This window comes from Apium graveolens, chromosome 3 (genome assembly GCF_009905375.1).
Source record: "Apium graveolens cultivar Ventura chromosome 3, ASM990537v1, whole genome shotgun sequence".
Classification (NCBI taxonomy): Eukaryota; Viridiplantae; Streptophyta; class Magnoliopsida; order Apiales; family Apiaceae; genus Apium; species Apium graveolens.
In genome coordinates, this window is record NC_133649.1 from 242009702 (window position 1) to 242031249 (window position 21548).

Genomic DNA, 21548 nt, shown 5'->3' on the forward strand with positions numbered 1-21548 from the left:
CTCTGAAAGTTGCTCATAAACTGAGCTGATTCACTAGATATAGCGCATTGCTCTGTCGCATGCCGACCTGCACACAGCTCATAAACACTAATTATCTACTTAACACCATAGTTAGCCAGAGAATCGATCTTCATAGAACAACGCCTTTAGTTGAGCAGTGATAGCCGTAGCTGTATCCACTTCAAGAACTCCTGCTACCTTGCCATGTGGATATCTCTGGGTTAGATACTGATATTCATTAGCAGCCATCAGTTCAATTAGATCATAAGCTTTCTCATAGCTCTTTGCCCATAATGCTCCACCTGCTGCTTGCATCGAGCATGGGTCTGGACTGTGCTCCCAACCCATTTTAAAAACAAGTGATGATCATCCAATCAGGAATTCCATGATGAGGACACTTCCTAAGCATCTCCTTGTAGCGCTCCCAAGCTTCACATAGCGATTCTCCCATTTGCTGCACAAATTGAGTAATAGCGTTCCTCATTGCAGCTGTCTTCGCCATAGGGAAGAATTTAGTAAGGAATTTCTGAGCAAGATCCTCCCAAGTAGTAATCGAACCATCTGGTAGAGAGTGTAACCAGCTCTTAGCCTTGTCCCTCAGAGAGAATGGGAACAGTCTCAGCTTCACAGCATCTTCAGAAACACCGTTGAACTTGAAGGTGTCGCAAATCTCAATGAAATCCCTAATGTGCATATTAGGATCTTCCGTTGAAGAACCTCCAAACTGGATTGAATTCTGCACCCATTGAATTATGTCAGGATTGATCTCAAAGGTATTAGCTGTGATAGCTGGTCGGACAATGCTAGATTGAATGTCATTGATCTTGGGTTGAGAAAAGTCCATCAAGGCTTTCATTCGTGCTGCTGGATCTCCCATTGTAATGAGTACCTGAAACACAAATAAATAAACTGTGAAAGTAAAAGAATCCGAGTCAGTGAACTTTAACGACCACTGATGATAAGCACATAAACTAAAAATTAACACTGAGTCCCCGGCAGCGGCGCCAAAAACTTGTTAGGGCGAAAACACGCGCTAATAATGACGCAAGTATACGCATTCGCAAGTAGTATAAGATATAAATCAGATTCATTCCCACAGAGACTGGTTTAGGTTAAGTTCAATTTATGCACCTATGCAACAATGTATGGTTATCGCTCAATGCTAACACAAATAACAAATTGGGTTTTTATTAAACTAAGAGATTATACTAAATAACATTAACTACGAGAATTGAGGTTGAATTACTATATATGACAAACATGGGATTCTAACTTCATTACTACTTCATTCAATAGCCTTTTCATTCTTAACCTTAGCATGTGATGGTGATGACACTAATCAGATAACACGAAACTGATAAACTGCCAACTTTCGTTGCACGAGTACCATTCTACCAGACATCCATAAAATAGATAGAAGCTGAATAGGCACTAATTATATTGAGACCCTATATGTCTATAGAATTTGACAACATAACGATTTAAGCATAAGTTATCCATAATGATTACATAGGGCAAGTAAAACGGTTAGAGTTACCTACGAATCATGCATACACATACATGGACCTATGCTAGCATGGCAAGTTCTAAACCTCTATATTCAATGTCGCTTCAATAGAGATTAACACGCTATCTTATATGTTAGCTACGCACATAAGACGAATAAGCACAACCAATACTAGGATATCAATCAATCACCACACACCAAGATATCAAAACAAATTAATTATTGAAATTCATAAGTAAATCCGCTAGAACCCCATGATAATGATTAGCCCATAATCGAACTCATCGTCACCATGGGTTCCAATGAAAGCATGGTATAAACAAGGTCTTAATAAACTGAATAATAATTGAAGTACGAATAAACGAGATCTAGGTTCAATAACAATGAAAACGAGCATCCAAAGTTACAACTAATTCAAAGAATCACAAGTTGAAAACAAGATCTTTTTCAGGAGTTGTTCTGTGCTTCTAAGTCTTCTCCTTGGTATCCCAATCTTCCCGGATGATGAAAACCCTTTTTTTAAGTATATATACGCCCCTAGTGGACCTGGACCCTTAAAATCGTCAAATTCCACTCAAAAAAGGCTTTTTCAGCGAAATCAGTGACCAGCCGCACCCTGAGTGGCCGCTCAGCTCTCCTGAGCGGGCGCTCAGCTCTTGAGCGGGCGCTGAGCTCTGTTGAGCGGGACGCTCAGCTACTGTCTGGGAAAAATTCTGATGAATCTTGTTTTGGCCATAACTTGAGTTCTACTCGTCAGAATTAGGCGATTCAACTGCCCACACGAAGCTATTGAGATTCTCTACAACTTGACAATGGCCTTGGCTTCCAATTCTGATCACTTTTTATCATATTTCCTTTAAAAGCTCTTTTCTTCATTTAACTGATACCTGAAATGCAATAACACAAAAACACATCAAAATACCAACAACTTGAGTCCAAAACACCAATTTAAGCTTGTAATAAAGCGTTCCAAGTGGATATAAAATTCCACTTATCAGTATCTTATGTAACAATAAGTATTGTAACACATTTCTGTGAACAACTTTGTATAGATCCTGTAGTAGCATATAAGTCATGTTGACTATTATTAGATATGCAGAATAGGCTGATTAATTGTAAATATGAGATGTCTTATAATTCTGCATAAGTGAAATGAAGTCAAGTGTTAAATAGCTACCCGACGGATGATCAATAAAGCAACCAGACCGATGAGAAGCATGTTCCCGACGGATGATCAACAAAGCTACCTGGAGGATGACAAGCATGTTCCCGATGGATGATCAATTCAAATATCTGTTGATAGTGACAAGATAGTCACATGCGTTGGATGTTTACAGAAGGAATAGTGGGAGCCTGTTTAACAGGAAATGAAGAACAAAGAAGCATTACCATTTCCATGAAAGTTAAGAAGATTTTCAAAGATGCTGGAATAGAGTAGTGAAGCAGCATGGAGTTTGACTTGATAGTTTTGTTTTATTATCCTGTCTTATTACCATGTAAACTTGGTGATATATAAACCAAGTGTATCTAGTGAAACAAAAAAAACTAAGCAAACACTTTTAGAAGAGAAATAGAAAAAGCTTGTAACTGTTAATAATTTCTCTGTAGTTTGTTTGTTCACTTGTAAAGCAGCTGTGAGACAATTTGTTTTTCACAGAGTTCTTAAATTGATATATATATATATCTGGTGGATACTTTCAAATCCACCAGAAAGTTTTAAAAACTTGTGTTTTTATTACTTTATGTTTTTGATTTATTTAATGTGTGATTCCGCACCTTGCAAATCAAAACACTTATATATATATATATATAGTTTGAGTTGAAAACATTTTATAGTTCAAGAAAAATAGTTTACTAGAATTATATTCAACCCCCTTATGTAATTCTTGCTGCATTGTTAGGGACTAACAATTGGTATCAGAGCAAGCTCTTGAAGCACAAAGAGTTTAAAGATCACAACAAACAGCAAGATGAACAAGAAGGATGTTGGAGTCAAGATTCCTTTTCTGGATAAAGATAATTACCATCACTGGAAGGTAAAGATGCATCTTCATTTACTTTCTCAAGATGAGGCCTATGTGGATTGCATAGAGAGAGGTGAAACTCTCACTGATATCTTTAGTAGATTTCAAAAGCTACTAAATGCTCTGAAGCTGCATGGAAGAGTCTACCAACCAAATATTCTAACCTCAAATTCCTGAGATCCCTTCCAAAAGAATGGAAACCAATGACAGTCTCCTTGAGAAATTCACAAGAATACAAGGAGTTTACACTAGAGAGACTGTATGGCATTCTAAAGACTAATGAGCTTGAAATAGAGCAAGATGAAAGAATGGAGAAAGGGAGAAAGAAAGGAGGGTCCATTGAACTGGTTGTTGAGTTAGAGAAAGAGAAGGAGATGAAGATAGAAGCTGTTGAGTCTACTTCAAAGGTCTGTGAAAATAAGGGCAAGGGACTGGTAGGAGAAAATGAAGATTCTTTGAGCCAAGATGATATGGATGATATTGATGAACATCTTGCATTTCTTTTCAGAAGATTTGCCAAGCTCAAGTTCAAGAAGAACTTTGGAGCAGCTAAGACAAATAGAAACATGGTGGATAAATCAAAATTCAAGTGTTTCAAATGTGGCTTGGCAGGGCACTTTGCCAGTGAGTGTAGAAAGTCAGATTCCAGCAAGAAAAAGTTTGAGCCTGTGGATTATAAACAGAAGTATTTTGAGTTGCTCAAACAAAAGGAAAGAGATTTTATTACACAAGAAAATGACTGGGCAACAGATGGTCTGGATAAGGATGAAGATGTCAGCTATGTCAATCTAGCCCTAATGGCCAAGTCTGATGAAACAGAGACAAGTTCTTCAAGTAATCAGGTAATCACCACTAACCTTGCACATTTATCTAAAGCTGAGTGTAATGATGCAATAAATGACATGTCTACAGAATTATATCATTTAGCGTGTTACACGTAAGTCCCTCACTAAGGAAAATGCTAAAATCAAAGAAAATAATTTGTTTTTAAGTGAGAGGAATAATGTGCTAGAGTCTCAGTTTATTGAATTTGAAAAATTGAGAATAGAATGTAAGATTGCTAAGGAGGAATTAACTGAGTCCTTGAAGAAAGAAAATTTTTTGAAGAAGCAGCTTGATCAGTGAACAAGAGGTGATTAAGGCATGGAAATCATCTAGAGATGTCCATGCTCAAATCACCAAAGTTCAAGGTATTGAGTCCTTCTGTGATGCAGCCTGGAAAAAGAGTAAAGAGAAGCTGGAATCCAATTTGGTTGACGGATTGCTAACATATGTAGACTCGACGGATGATGAGAGTCATCCGTCAGATAATCAAAAAGGTTATCCGTCGAGTGGCATAAATCCTCATACGTCGGCTGTGAGCAAACCTGTGAGTAAAGCCAAACTTGCCAAGTTAAATGAAAAATATGGATCAGTTTCTAAAAACTTTATTTCAGGAGAATCAAGTCAAGTGAAGAAGGAGAAGAAAGTAAATGTTGGTCATCTTTCCATCAAGCAATTGAATGACAGACTAGAAAATATTGAGGTTAAAACAGAGGCTAAAAAGAAAAACAATAGAAATGGGAAAGTAGGGATTAACAAACATAACAACCACACACCTGATAAGTATGCTCCAAGAAAAATCTGTGTTAAGTGTGGAAGTGTTAATCATCTGTCTGTTAATTGTAAAATTGCCATGCCTACTTCCATGACTGTACCACCTTCTTTTTCCGAACATGACTGCTATGCCTTCTATGCCTATGAATGCTATAGTCTGCACATAATATGAATGCACAATTTGCTAATATGCCATTTGCACCTAATTCTTATTATGCTGCATTTAGTATGCCTCAAATGCCACTTAGCATACCCTACTGGAATAACATGTTTGCAAATAGCATGCCATTTCATGTTAATCAAAATGTGCATGATACTTCTGTTTTAATGAATGGTTTCAAAGGTCCAACTCAGACGACTAAGGATGAATCTGATATCCCCAAATCAAATGAGATCAAACCTAAAAAACAAAAGAAGAAAGCTAACAAGGATGGACCCAAGGAAACTTGGGTACCAAAATCAACTTTATTTGATTTTAATATGTGCAGGGAAACAGAAAGAATCTGTGGTACTTGGATAGTGGTTGTTCAAGACACATGACTGGAGATTCCTACCCTACTCACAGAGTTCAAGGAAAGAGCTGGCCCAAATATTACTTTTGGAGATGACAGCAAGGGTTATACTGTGGGATATGTCTTGATTTGAAAAGACAATGTCATCATTGAGGAGGTTGCCTTAGTGGATGGTCTCAAGCACAATTTGTTAAGTACCATCCAGCTTTGTGATAAAGGCAATTCAGTAACCTTTAATACAGAAGCCTGTGTTGTGACAAACAAGAGGAGCAACAAAGTGGTTCTCACTTGAGTGAGAAAAGGAAATGTGTACCTAGCTGACTTCAACTCATCAAATGCAGAATCTGTTACTTGTCTTCTCAGTAAAGCAAGTCAAGATGAAAGTTGGCTATGACACAAGAAGCTATCCCATCTAAACTTCAAGACCATGAATTAGCTTGTAAAGTAAGAACTGGTTAGAGGTATTCCTCAAGTGGAGTTTTCTAAGGATGGACTGTGTGATGCATGCCAAAAGGGAAAGCAAATCAAAGCATCATTCAGAAAGAAGCTTGATTCAACAATTGAAGAACCTTTGTAACTACTACACATGGATTTGTTTGGACTAGTCAATGTGTTGTCCATCTCAAGGAAAAGATTTTTCCTAGTAATTATAGATGATTTCTCAAAGTTCTCTTGGACATATTTCCTAAAGTCTAAAGATGAGGCTGGTGAAATCATCATCAATCACATAAGGCAAGTCAACAATCATCCTGATTTCAAAGTTAGAAGAATCAGGAGTGACAATAGAACTGAGTTCAAGAATTCTGTCATGAGAGCATTTTGTGAAGAGAATGGGATTATGCATGAGTTTTCAGCAGCAAGAACTCCACAACAAAATGGAGTAGTAGAAAGAAAGAACAGATCACTTATTGAAGCTGCAAGGACAATGCTTGAAGAATCAAAGTTACCAACATACTTCTGGGCTAAAGCTGTAAATACTGCATGCTACACTCAGAATATTTCTTTGGTTAATCAAGAAAAATGCATGACTCCCTACTAATTGTTCAAGAACAAAAAGCCAACTCTAAATTTTCTTCATGTCTTTGGCTGTAAATGTTATATCTTGAGAAATCAAACAGATCAAAATGGGAAGTTTGATGTTAAAGCAGATGAAGGAATTTTTGTTGGATATGCTGTTGGTAAAGCATACAGAATCTACAATTTGAGAACCAACATTGTTATAGAATCAATACATGTTGTGTTTGATGATAAAAAGATTGAATGACTGCAAGATGGAGATTACCATGAGAGCCTCAAATTTGATAATGTGGAGATGGTTAGTGATGACAGTGATGATGAAAGTGATCAAGAAACTACAACTAAGGATAATGCAGAAAAATCTACAACCAATGAAGCTAATAACTCAACATCCATCGAGTTACAAAATGCTTCATCCAGTCAGCAGATAATCTGTATCATCCATCGGGAGACAATCAGCATCATCCGTCGGAACTCAAAATACACCATCCGTTGGGTCACCAAGAGAAGCTGGAAGTCAGAATAGATCACTTACAGAAAGTTCCTCTTTCTCAAATCATAGATTTACAAACTTAGGGGGAGTTTCTAATAATCAAAACTCAATCACACATCAAGACAATAATGAGGCCTCTTCATCTAGAGCTAATCTACCTCAACAAAGAAAATGGACAAAGGATCATCCCTTTGAGCTCATCATTGGTGATGTATCTTCTAGAGTTCAAAGAAGGAGAGCAACTCAAGAAGAATGTCTATATAGTAGTTTCCTATCTAAGGAAGAACCAAAGAAGGTAGAAGAAGATTTGTTGGAACCTGATTGGATTTTAGCTATGCAGGAAAAACTAAACCAATTTGGAAGGAACAATGTTTGGAAGCTGGTACCCAAGCCTAAAGGAAAGAATCCAATAGACACCAAATGAGTATTTAGAAAGAAGATGGATGAAAATGGTAAAGAGTCAGGAACAAAGCTAGATTGGTTGCTAAGGGCTATTGTCAACAAGAAGGAATAGATTTTGATGAAACCTTTGCTCCTGTTGTAAGACTTGAAGCCATCAAAATCTTCTTAGCCTATGCAGCCCATGCCAATTTCAAGGTCTATGAAATGGATGTCAAGAATGCTTTTATAAATGGAGATTTGGAGGAGGAAGTCTATAGTCAGTCAACCTCCTGGTTTTGAAGATCCAAATCTACCTGATCATGTATACAATCTTTTGAAAGCACTCTATGGATTGAAGCAAGCACCTAGAGCCTGGTATGACACTTTTTCAAAGTTTCTTTTAGAGAATCACTTCACTAGAGGTACTGTATACAAAATTTTATTCTTTAGAAATGTTAATGGCTCTAGCATACTTATTCAAATTTATGTAGATGACATTATTTTTGGCTCTACAGATGAAAAACTTTGCAAAAATTTTTCCAAATTGATGCAAAGTAAGTATGAAATGAGCATGATGGGATAACTAACTTACTTTCTTGGTTTGCAAGTTAAGCAAGTTAGTGATGGAATATTCATTAGTCAAACTAAATACATTTATGATCTTTTAAAGAAGTTTGAACTAATGGATTGCACATCTACAAAAACTCCCATGGACCACTGCAACTAAACTTGAATTAAACACTACTGAAAAGTCTGTGGATATTTCAAGTTATAGAGGCATGGTTGGCTCACTTCTATACTTAATAGCTAGTAGGCTAGATATAATGTTTGCTACATGTCTTTATGCTAGATTTCATACTGATCCTAGAGAATTTCATTTAATTGCTATTAAGAGAATTTTCAGATATCTCAAAGGTACACCAAAACTTGGCATTTGGTACCCTAGAGATCCTGGTTTTGATCTAATTGGTTATTCAGATGCAGATTATGCAGGTTGTAGAATTGATAGAAAAAGTACAACAGGAACCTGTCAATTTCTAGGAAACAAGCTTGTGTCCTGGTTCAGTTAAAAGTAAAATTCAGTTTCTACTTCTACAGCAGAAGCTGAATATATTGCTGCTGGCAGTTGCTGTGCACATATTTTGTGGATGAAAAACCAATTGCTAGACTATGGTCTACAAGTGGAAAGAATTCCTATTTTCTGTGATAACACAAGTGCAATTACCATCACTGAGAATCCAGTACAGCATTCAAGAACAAACACATAGACATCAAGTACCACTTCATAAGGGAACATGTAATGAATGGTACTGTGGAACTACATTTTGTTCCAAGTGAAAAACAGCTTGCAGATATATTTACCAAGCCACTGGATGAATCCACCTTTTCAAGGTTGGTAAGTGAGTTAGGTATGCTTAATTACTCTTGAATCTTTTCAGATATTTTACAAGTTATAATATAGCCAGAAATTTAATTGATTTTTCAGTCTTGGATGAAATTTTGGCTAAGTCAAAATTTACATCCCGACGGATGATCATTATCCATTGAGTTCGATCATCCGTCGGAATATAATTTGTTAATAAAATCAATTATTTTTCTGGAATTTTTATAACTCGACGGATAACTGATTTATCCTTATTCGTCGAATTATCTCAATCCTAGCCGTTAATTTTCTGAACATTATCCATCGAATATACTTACAGTTTGTAAGCATAACACGACGGATAAGTGATGGAATTTTTACCGTTTATTTTTTTTACGGCTATTTTGGGCAATTTTTATTGGTCACTTTATTTTACTTTATTATTTTTGACAGTTTTTTTAAGTATAAAAGCAGAATTCATTTTCATTACTTTTCTCTTATCATTCTCAATTCATCTGCTCTAACTTCTTTCTTTCTCAAAATAAATTGCCCTCTCTCTCTGCAATTTTTACTCTCTAACAATGGCACCAGTCGTCAAAATCATGTCTTAAACTGGCTTTATCTATGAGAAGAACAATTTCACGGCTCTAGTGAACAAGGGATTTCAACAGTCTGGCGACTACCATAAAATGATGGATTTTGTGCAAGGCTGTAAGCTCAAATATGCCATGCTAAAGTCACCCACTATCTACTGTGAGGTTGTGGAGGAAATATGGACGACTGCAGTGTACAACTCAACTGACAAGACCATCACTTTCACTATTAAAAGTAAGGAATTATGTGTTAATAGTGACATTGTTAAAGTATGCTTTAGGATTCCTAATAATACTGTCTCTACTCCAGACACAGACAATGATATTTTTAACATGTTAAACTCCATGAGTTATGCACTCACCATCTCTAAATTAAGTAAAATTAGGAGATTGGGTCTTAGGAAAGAACGGAGTTTACTGTGTGATGTAGTTACTAAAGTATTTTCTGGAAAAATTAGCTATTTTGATTCTGTTAATATCTTCATGCTCAACATGCTTTACATGCTAGTAACTGATAAATACTTCAATTTTAGTGATCCAGTCTTGTTTGAGTTGGGGTTTAAGTTAGGGGAGCTTAATAAGAGGGGTAAGAGTGTTTATTATGCTAGATTTTTCATGATGCTTGCTAACCACCTCTCTGAGGACATTGTGCTTGAGAACCCAACCAACAAGTTAAACTGTTGGGTTCAAGAGAGAATAATTATTGCAGATCTCAATAGAGCAGATCACCACAAAGAGGTACCACTCTTCTACTTTCCAGTAATGGAGGCACCTCAGGTAAGTGAGGTAATTTCAACTGTCCCTACTCTTCCAACCTCAAACACTTCTTTGCATTCTAGTGTAGCAGTGACATCTGTGTCAATGACCATACAGATGCCTACCCAAGCTACCAAAACCAAAGTTTCAAAACCAAAGACAAAGAAAGCCCCCTCTGGTGTCTCTCAAAAGATGCCAGTTGTAAAATCCACTAAACAAAAAGAGGGGAGTGTGAAGGTGGGAAAGACAGGTAAGGGACAGGGTGAAAATTAAAGAAGCCCTAAGGATAAGGATGGTGAACATAGTGTACCCAAACCAATCCACACCATAATTTCCCAACAAACTGTGGTTGTTAATAAGGATAAAAGCTCAATTCTAGTTTCATCCTCCCAAAAGGATGTAACTATTGAAACAAGCTCTCAACCAGGAGCATAGAACAAAAGGGGTAGGGACACAAGTTCACCACAAACCTACACAAGAAAGAAGAAAACTAAAACCCTTGGGGATGCACAGGGTACACACACAGTGCAAACTGGAGCTAAAGACCCAGTCACTGCACCATCTCAAAGTCAAATTGATGTGGCTCCAACAAATGTGGAGTCACAGCCAAAATCTGTACAAATTGAAACACCTAAAACACCAAATTCTCCCACACACTCTTTGGATGTTGACATGATTCAAACATCACAACCATATTCTCCATCTTTAACTCTGTTGGAGAAGACAAAAAATCATACAAGTGAGAATCATCTTCTAGATGATTTGTTGGCTCACTTGCCATTTCTTTCTGAGACTGTTGAGACATCTGTGCTGAAATTTTCATCAATCTGCACAGTGTCCACAATAGTCTCCACTCCAAACTCATTCATTTCGACTCACTCGATGGATATTGTTCATTCGTCGATTAGTGATTGTATCCCGACGGATGTGCCTAACAGCAGTCATCCGTCGGATAGTCAAATTACTAATCCGATGGATATTTCTCATCCGTTGAGTATCTCTGCACAACTCCAAAGTTCAACTATAGTTACAAGTGTAGATGACAGTAATTGTGCAATCACTATTAGTATTGAGGGAAGGTAGTGACTTGAGTGAGAGTCTGGGTTGCTCCTAGGAAAAAGGAGAGAAAAAGAGTGATCCAATGCAGTCCATTTATTTAGGACTGGCAAAAGTCAGTGTAAGGAGTCCCACCTTAGATGGTGAAGGTGAGGGTATGAGGTTGGGGAGCCAAGGCGAGACCTTGATGCAAGAAAAGAGAGATAATGAGAGAAATGCAGGTACATGAGATATAAGGGTGGGTGTCATTGCAAATGAGTTAATGAATGTCCAAGATGCTAACAGGGAGGAACTATTTCAGCAAAGTCAAGTTGTTGTAGATTCCACCTCCTTGGATGCTGAGGTATTTACTCACCCTGTTCCAGCATACCAACTTCTAGCTGGACAGGGCAATGACAATGCAGAAAGGATGCTAAATTTGGTGCACACCATACAGTCCATGCAGAGAGTTAAGGATGTCATCACAGCTTTGCCTTCAATGGCTGGTGATATTGATTATGAGATTGGTGGTTCAGAAGAATTCTTTGAAGATGAGGGTGGAGATAGTGAAGAAGAGCCATTGGACCTAGGGGAAAAGTAGGCCCTAGTTCCAGATCAGGTATGCCATCTTGGACATTTTCAAAGCAGTGTGATGAACACTATTTCAAGACAACCCTGATTCAACTTATACATCAGACACATTCTGCTCTTCAAACCACAACAAATTCCAGCACCAAGAAGCTCCTTTAAGCACACCTTGCTTCTCTGTAACTACAACAAATCCAAGGTCTTCAACATACTCAGGATGTCACCACTATCAAAGGTAATAGTGATCAAATGAAAAGGAACATTTCTGAAAGGTTGGACTCTAAACTTCCAGAAGCTACCATGCTTGACAGTAAGAGACAACTCGGGAAGAATTCTGATCTTGCCACAAAGATAGATTCCTTGGATACAAGAATAACAGCAATGGAAGCCTCTCTAATAGCAATTCATCTCCACCAAGCATAACAAACAGACTTGCTTCAGAAACTGGTGGCTGCACAGACCTCCTCCTCTACTCAAATTGCTGATAACAAAAAGGGGGGAAAAGAGAGTTCTAGGAGTGAGGGGGAGCAAAAAGTGCTTAACATTCAAGTGAGTAAAGCAATTATGCCAACAATTGCTTTCACAAAGCCACCAGATAAAGATAGCATTGATCTGATAAATGAAACAACAGCCACTTTGAGAGCAGCTGAGAAGAAGCAATTTAGTCCAATCAACTGGGAGAAAATTGATGAGGATATTCAAAAGAAATTTGGTCTAGCAAAGAAGCCAGAAAAATTATTCATTCATCACTCTCAAGTCAGGCAAATTTCTGTGAATGATTGAGCATGAACTATCTGGAGAGAGGCCAGACATCCTGCATCAAATCCCTGAAGGCAGATCTAATCATGAAGCCAAAGGTGAACTACCCAAAATCTTCACTAAAGAACCCTTTGAACACAGTGTATGAGACACCAAAGCCTGATGAGAAGAAGCTATTGGCCAGGTTTATAGTATTCTACAAAGATCCTGCAGATTCAATTCTAAAAAGGAGAATTGCCAAGATTTTCAGAAATTGTAAGGAAATTTGTGTGGTGGCTGGACACCCTCAATTTGTTGAAGCAAAAATGGAAGAAAAGGCAAGATTGAAGCAAGAAAAGAAGCAAGCTGCTCTAGATGCTAAAAAGCTCAAATAAAAGAAGGAGCAAGCTGCTATCTTGGCCAAGTTGCAAGCTGTGAAACCCACACAACAAATTTCTGCACAACCATCTGTAATTGCTAAATCTCAAGATCAAGTAGTTCAAGATGAACCTCCACAGACAAAGAAACCAAGGTACAAGCAAATAATCAAGAGAAAATTGGATTTCAGTGATGAGGAGATGGAAGAATACTTTCCCAAAGAGTCTACTTCTACAACAACTCAAACATCCATGCCCTCTGTGGCACATGAAGAATTCAAGATAGATCCATCCAAGAATTTCCATGGTGAACCTATCATTCCAAAGGATGAGCCAATAGACTGGGATAGTCTACCAATTCCTGAACTCAATCTACCTCATTTCATAAAGCCAAAAAAACAAAGACCAGAGTAGTCAAGAAAGTGAAGCCCTCAACTCTTAGATCCAAGTCCCTAACCAAGGTCAACAAGGGAGATATCATGTACATCTGTGACATCAAGGAATTCTCTTGTAATAACCCCAAAATTTTGAACTTTTTGTAACCCTTATGAATAGTGTTTTTGCTGATATTGCTGAATAAGAAAACTGTTCATGCCACACTATGTAGGGTTTCTATTATGGATATTCTGAGATTTTATTAGTACTCTATAAGGTATATAAGTGTATGTAAAGATCGTCAGAATCCAATTCCGAACACTTTGATTTTTCCCGAAAATCCACTAGATACGGAAAGAATTGAGTATAAGGTAACAGGATAAAAAGGATTTAAATTAAAGGATTATAAGAGAGGATCATAAAAGGAATATAATGTATTAAGAAAGGTTAAGGAAACCCAAGTAATAAGATCTCGGGTATGATCCCTCAAACGAGAAACGAGAACGAAAGTTAAGCGAACCGTATAATAGATCAGCGGTCATTAGGCAAACAATTAGGGAGTTAATCAAGGAGGTTAGGGATGATGAGGTCATCCAACCAATAAGAAGAGGGCAAGTAAGGGATGATGACATCATAAGCATGACATAAGCATGACATAAGGGGAAGGAGATGTGGTTGAATTAAAACCACACAAAGTTCAAGGTTAGAAAGGTAATTAACCAAAAACAAAACAAAAACAACCAAGCTAAGCTAAACAAATCAAAAACACAAAATCATTTCATTTCTCCCACATTGCTCTCGGCTTTTTCCCATTTCAAAGAGAAGAATTTTCAAAATTCAAGTTCCAAGCTTCCTAAATTGGTAAGATAATTCTCTAGTACTCCTTATGCATAGTTATGGCTATCCTATGAGTTTAAGCCTCCAAATCATTCACAATCTTCTCCAAGAAATCAATGAAGAAGATAATGAATAGTGATTTCAAGATTTTTAACTTGATTTTTCTTGTTTTTCCTTTAAGATCCAAGCATCCCTAAGACATCTCAAGGCTTCTTAAGGCTTCCTAGCTACTCCAATCACTTCAAGGAAGGTATAACATCTCCAAACCCTAGCTTTACTTGTATATTAGGATGATTTTGATTGTTATGGTAAAAGAGTAGCTTGATGCTTGTTGGTTTAGAGTTTGGGTTGGAATGGTAGTGAATTGAATGTTGAAATCTTATTGATTGGTTAAAGGACTTAAGTATAGTTTAAATTCAAGTTTAAGAATAAGTATAATTGTTAATATTGAGTTGATTGGGGCTGTTATGATGTATTTTGGATGGATGTTGGTTTATGAATAAATTGGGATTGATTGGTGATTGAATTGGAATGGTATAAAATTGGGAAATCGCGTAAATATAGCCATCGTAATGTCCGATTTACTTTAGACTGCTTTTGTTCATAACATTAGGACCCGAGAACTCCCTGCTAGGTTTTGACCATTGCTATATTTATATAGTTCATGTTACGAGCTTCGTTTTGATATGTGGTTCGTTTCATTCCGATGTACGGTTTAGGAGAAACGGCCGTTTTAAGTAATAATGTTTCGCGAACGAACCATTACCCCTCGCCTTACTTTGAAACATATGTTGATGACCTAAAAGGGATAATTGAAGTATGAAACATTTATGTAGAGTGTGTTAGGCAGTTGGTAAGACACTCGCGAAAGAATCGCCTTAAAACTCGTAATGGTTAAATTATTAAAAATGGTGGAGCCGAGGGTACTCGAGTGACTTAAGAGAAACAGTAAGCGCAAAGCGAGCGTTAGAGTCTAATTTGGTTAAAGTATAGATTTACAAGTGACTTTGGTTTAATTCCAACTCACATGTTGTTTATAGGTTACCAGACTCGTCCCGAGTCATTTGTAACCCCCAGTCGCTCAGGCAAGTTTTCTACCCGTTATACTGTTGTTGTGATGTATATGTGTATATGCATTATCTTGTGATAAATGCATGATTGTTATTAGCAAATTCTTGCGATATATTGGAGCATGTGATATGGTATATATGCATGCCTGTTTCGTATTCTTGATTTATATATCTTTTGGTTCAAATGCTTATTAGTTGCATAATACCTATGCTAGAGATAAGCAGTAGTGGCGTATACCCTTAGTATAGGGGACCCAAAGGCGAACATTTTCTAAACCGGGAGTCGATGCTCCCGAGTATATTATATATATATTTATATATATATGGATATAGTTTTCAAAACTATTGATCGAATAAGGTTTATTCGATAACTTTATATTAATTAATGAATATTATTTGAATATTCATTCGAGGACTTATGACTCTGTTTATTATATTTAATGATTATTAATTGAATACTCATTTGAGGATGTATGACTCACTTTATTTTATTTAATGAATATTATTTATAATATTCATTCGAGGTATTATTCCGCTTATTATTTAATAATATTCTTTATTTTATTAAAGAATAATGTTTCGATAATCAAACTTATTTTCGATTATTCAAATAAAGATAGTACTTTCGTATAAGTATATCTTTGGTTATTTAATATCCATTTCAAGTATGAGTTTTAAAACTTCTACTTCGAATATTTTAATAAGGATTATCTTTATGAGAATATTATTTAAATAATAATATTCAGATATTTCTAATATATCGGGACTGATTTATTTTAATAAATCAGCAGTACTCCAAACATTCTTAAAAAATGTTTTCGAGTCTTCAAAATGATTTTTTTTAAAGTTAGAGTGGACCCCAAAACTCATTTTTATATTTAAGATCTTCCTTTCAAAGGGGATTTAAATACTCGCTCAAAACCTGGGGGATCCAGCTCTGTGGTGTATTTTACATTCGCAACGTGGTTGATGTTTTGAGAAAACAAATGAATTGATTACTTACCCAACGTTCGGGAAGTAAGCCCATCTAATTGAGTCGGCATAAGCGACAGGCCGGGGTACGGTCTATCAAAGTGTAATTGGCTGGGTGGCAGTCCATCAACGCGTAAGAGGCCGGGTGGCAGTCCAGCACAAGGTCCTAATGAGGCCAGGGTGATGACCGGTGGGGGATTCATCCATCTACTAGTAGAAAAGGTTACTTATTGATATCTTTGCCTGATCAGCAAGATATCGGGTTTATGCCAAAATTCTTTTCCTTTCCAAAATTCATTGGATGTTACAAACTCTGTTCATACTTTACATAACAGAGGTTCCAGGAAATATTTAAGAGATATATATGTGGATATATATCGGGACTAAATAAAGTATCTCGTAACTTTATTTCATTCAATAATATTTCAAAGATTGAATCTATTCAAGTCTTAACTTGTGGTCTCATCTATGGGATGACCTTTTTAAACCTATAATACTTTGAACAGTGGTAGTTCAAGTAGCCTTATAAATGATATAAGTATAGTGAAGTAATTGGTAACTTCATCCCTTGTTTTTGCTTATATCCAGTAAGTAATTATCTTTCACCTGATAAAGGTTTCCAGCAAGTTATCCATTTAGATGCTTGCGTTATTGTTTACACTATATATTATCTTGCGAGCTGTAATGCTCACTCTTGCTTTATTTCTTCATCACACAACAACAGTTAGAAAGGATGGCCAGACTCAAGCAGACCCAACGCAAGAGCGTGGGAAGCACCCCGCGCCTTCCCGTTGAGATCATAGCTGCTATAGCTGCAGAGGTAGATCTATCTGTAGATCAGACCATCTACTTTTGAGAATCAATTATGTATAATTATAACTTGTAGCAGATAATGGAAATTAATTGTAAACTTATTAAGTAATCATTTTGGGCTGTAATAACTTTTAAATTGTGGATTCAAAGACTTGTACTTATTTCAATTTCATCTCTGAGACTATAACGGGTTATGGTGTGTGTTAGTGTGGGGTCACAGCATAAGGTTAATTATTATTAATCAAGTGAAGTGATATTGTGGAAAGAAAGACCGTGACGACCCGGATCCCCGACCCCAGATCTGGGGGTGTTACAGTGATCTAAACCTCTATCTAGATGAACTGGAAGAAGTTAGAGGGATTGATGGTTACAGGAATCTACCTGAAAGGTTAGTATTCAAGTACAAGGGAGGAAAGGAGATAACATGGCCACTTCACAGGATTCTTCAAGAGAGCCAATCTGTACTGATAAAAGTTTATTCATCCTTCAAAAAAACTTTGGATTCAATGTAACAGCTAAAAGATTAGTTCTAAAGAAGATTGAAGAATTGAGGAGTATTAGAGCCAAAGAGGCACTCCCAAAGACTTTAACTATTCCTTACACAGGGAGTAGAGTGCATCTAAGGCCCTACTGGCTGATGGAATTCATGGATGATAAGGGAGTTAGAAGATTCTTCAGGTTAGAGGACCAGTTGAGCATCTCTAGCAATGAGACTCTTCTGGAAATGCAAGGAATGCTAGATCTCTCAGAATCTGATGAACTTGAATTCCACAGACAGCTCCAAAATTAGATAGAAGAAAACAACAGGAGGCTTGGGAAGAAATCCAGAAAATCAAGGAAATAGATCAATTTGCTTAGACTAGAGGAGCACCTTAAAAATGATTGTGAGCAAATCTTTGTACACTTTGTCTTGTAAATTTTTTCTGTAAATAATACAACACTTTTTAGTTTTATCTACTACCTTTTAAATCTGTATTATTAGGGTGTTTTGTTATCATCAAGTTTCTCTTAATTTAAGACTACAATTCTAGTAGGCATAAATTAGGGGAGATTGTTGGGAATATGTTGAGAACTTGATGATTACATTAACAAAACACCTTAGTAGATTTAACTTAGTGAAAAATGTAGCACTCGATGGATGATCAAATATAGTCCCGACGGATGACTCAATATAGTCCCGACGGATGATGATTTGACATCCATCGAGTGAGTAGCTTATGTAACAATAAATATTGTAACACATTTCTGTGAACAAGTTTGTATAGATCCTGTAGTAGCATATGAGTCATGTTGACTATTATTAGATATGCAGAATAGGCTAATTAATTGTAAATATGAGATGTCTTGTAATTCTTCATAAGTGAAATGAAGTCAAGTGTTAAATAGCTACCTGACGGATGATCAACAAAGCAACCCGACGGATGACAAGCATCTACCCGATGGATGACAAGCATCTACCCGACAGATGATCAACAAAGCTACTCGACGGATGACAAGCATGTACCCGATGGATGATCAATTCAAATATCTGTTGACAGCGACAAGATAGTCACATGCGTTGGGTGTTTACAAATGGAATGTGGGAGCCTGTTTAACAGGAAATGAAGAACAAAGAAGCATTACCATTTCCATGCAAGTTACGAAGATTTTCAAAGTTGCTGGGATAGAGTAGTGAAGCAGCATGGAGTTTGGCTTGATAGTTTTGTTTTATTATCGTGTCTTATTACCATGTAAACTTGGTGATATATAAACCAAGTGTAGCTAGTAAAACAAAAAAAACTAAGCAAACACTTTTAGAAGAGAAATAGAAAAAGCTGTAACTGTTAAGAATTTCTCTGTAGTTTGTTTGTTCACTTGTAAAGCAGCTGTGAGACAATTTGTTCTTCACAGAGTTCTTAAATCGATATATATGTCTCTAGTGGATACTTTCAAATCCACCAAAAATTTTTAAAAACTTGTGTTTTTATTACTTTGTGTTTTTAATTTATTTAACTTGTGATTCCGCACCTTGCAAATCAAAACACTTATATATATATATAGTTTGAGTTAGAATATTTTATAGTTCAAGAAAAAAAGTTTACTAGAATTACATTCAACCCCCCTTCTGTAATTCTTGCTGCATTGTTAGGGACTAACAATAAATACAATGATAAATTTATCCAAGTACTTTTTGAACACTCTGTTCATCAAATCCATGAACACTGCTGGTGCATTGGTCAGTCTAAATGCCATCACGAGAAATTCGTAGTTTCCGTATCTCGTTCGAAACACGGTCTTAGGAATATCTTCTGCCTTGATCTTTAACTGGTGATAACCCGATCTTAAATCAATTTTCGAAAACCATTCCGCTACTTTCAGTTGATCAAAGAAATCATCGATCCGTGGAAAAGGGTATTTATTCTTGATAGTTAACTTATTTAGCTCACGATAGTCGATACATAGTCGCATACTACCGTCTTTCTTCTTTACAAACAATACCGGTGCACCCCATGAGGATAAACTAGGCCTTATAATTCCCCTATCGAGAAGATCTTGCATGCATTTCCAGCTCTTTCATCTCAACATGTGCCATTCGATACGGAGTTTTCAAAACTTGTTCAGTACCTGGTGCCAAATCAATGGTAAACTCGATCTCTCGATCCGGAGGTAGTCCAATAATTTTATCTGAAAAGATATCAGGAAATACACATACCACAGGAATATCTTCGACCTTTGGACTTTCTTTTTCCGTATCCAACACATATGCTAGATAAGCTTTGCATCCTTGATGTAGCAATCGTTTCGTCTGCATCATCGTTAAAAATCTCTACTTCTGTTTCTCGCCTTTAAATGTTATCGTTGCATTTTCTCCAGTTCGCAGATTCACTTTCTTGTTTGCGCAATCGATCTGAGCATTATTACCAGCTAACCAATCCATTCCTAAAATAATATCAAATTCTCCTAACTTGAAAGGTATCAAGTCAACTGAGAAATGATGTCCCGTTATTTCAATATCACACCCTGGACACAGTCGATCTACCACAATTTGATCATCGTTGGCTAACTTTATAATTAAGGTTTCGTCTAACCATTGAATTTCATAATATAACTTATGAATAAATTCTTCACAAATAAAAGATCTTGTGGCTCCAGAATCAATCAATACTTGTGCATCTACAGAATTCACATGAAGCGTACTTGCAACCACATTGGGACTCTGCAAAGCTTCTTTCATTGACATATTAAAGGTCCTTGCCCTAGGCTGATTCTGCTGTGGTGGTGGAGGTAATGACAAAACCCTTTGGATACTGGCTGCCATGGCTGCTCCTCTACAGTCTTTAGCGATATGTCCCTTTCTTCCGTATTGGAAACAAGTGACCTTTGTCTTCCCTGTTGGGCATTCCCCAGAGTAGTATCACTTATGTTTACATTTGAAACACATGGCGTTCGGCTTATTACAGATCCCTGTATGTTTATTCCCACATGTTCTGCAGTCGGGTATTGGTGGTGTGATGATTCTTTGTTGATATGGGGCTGGGAGTTGGTTACCCGTCCTCTGATTGTCCTGTTCTGTCCTTCTAAAATTTGTATTTTCCCGGGCTTGTAATCCCGACCTCCTGTTGGAATGGTTCTAAAAAACTTCCTGGTCCCTTTTCCTTTTGGGATGCTTCACTTTCTCCTTCAATTATCATGGCCTTCTGAACTACGGTTGTATAGGTAGTCAGTTCGAATACTGCCACTCTGCTACGAATCCACGGCTTCAATCCTTGTTGGAATCTCTTAGCCCGCTTCTCATTGGTATCTACCTGTTCTGGAATAAACCTAGCCAATTCAGTGAACTTGGCTTCATATTCAGTGACCGACAAATTTCCTTGCTTCAATTCCAAGAACTTAATTTCCACCTGGTTCTTCATATAACGGGGAAAAATACTTTTCCAGAAAAAACTCGGTGAATCTATCCCAAGTTACTACACCGTCTCCTTCGAGTGCTTTCTTGGACTCCCACCAGTAATTAGCTTCTCCTTTCAAGAAATAACTAGCAAAATATATCTTCTGATCTGCTTCCACTTTAACCAATGCAAATGATTTCTCCATCTCCTTTAACCAGGCCTTTGCCTTAGTAGGATCTGCTGAACCTTCAAATTTTGGAGGCTTTACCGACTGGAACTGTTTGAAAGTAACAACAGGTACAACTGGTGATGATCGTGGCTCTGAACGAAGTGGCTGCTGTAATATCTGTTGCTGGAACTGTGGTTGTTGTTGTTGCATTTGTTGCTGCATCATCACTATTTATTGTTGCATTAGGTGAAACATTTGATCCATTTGGTGGTTATTGTTGTTTTGGCCTTCGGTATTGTCATTGGATGACTCAGTTCTGGTTTTTCTTTTTGGTGCCATGTTTCTGATAATAAAACAAATGGTTCTTTTATTAATAATTTACTTAAACAGGTGATACAGATAAAAAACAATTTGTATGGTGTTTAAACAAAAAATTTAAACAATTGATATTGAAAAGAGAACA

General features: G+C 36.9%; 1 non-coding gene across 1 annotated transcript; it reads left to right on the forward strand.

Moving 5' to 3' along the window:
* The first annotated feature begins 380 nt into the window (after positions 1–380).
* On the forward strand, positions 381–487 carry LOC141715262 (small nucleolar RNA R71). The gene has a single exon (XR_012572030.1). It is a non-coding gene; the product is annotated as a small nucleolar RNA R71 (small nucleolar RNA).
* Positions 488–21548: the final 21061 nt, after the last annotated feature.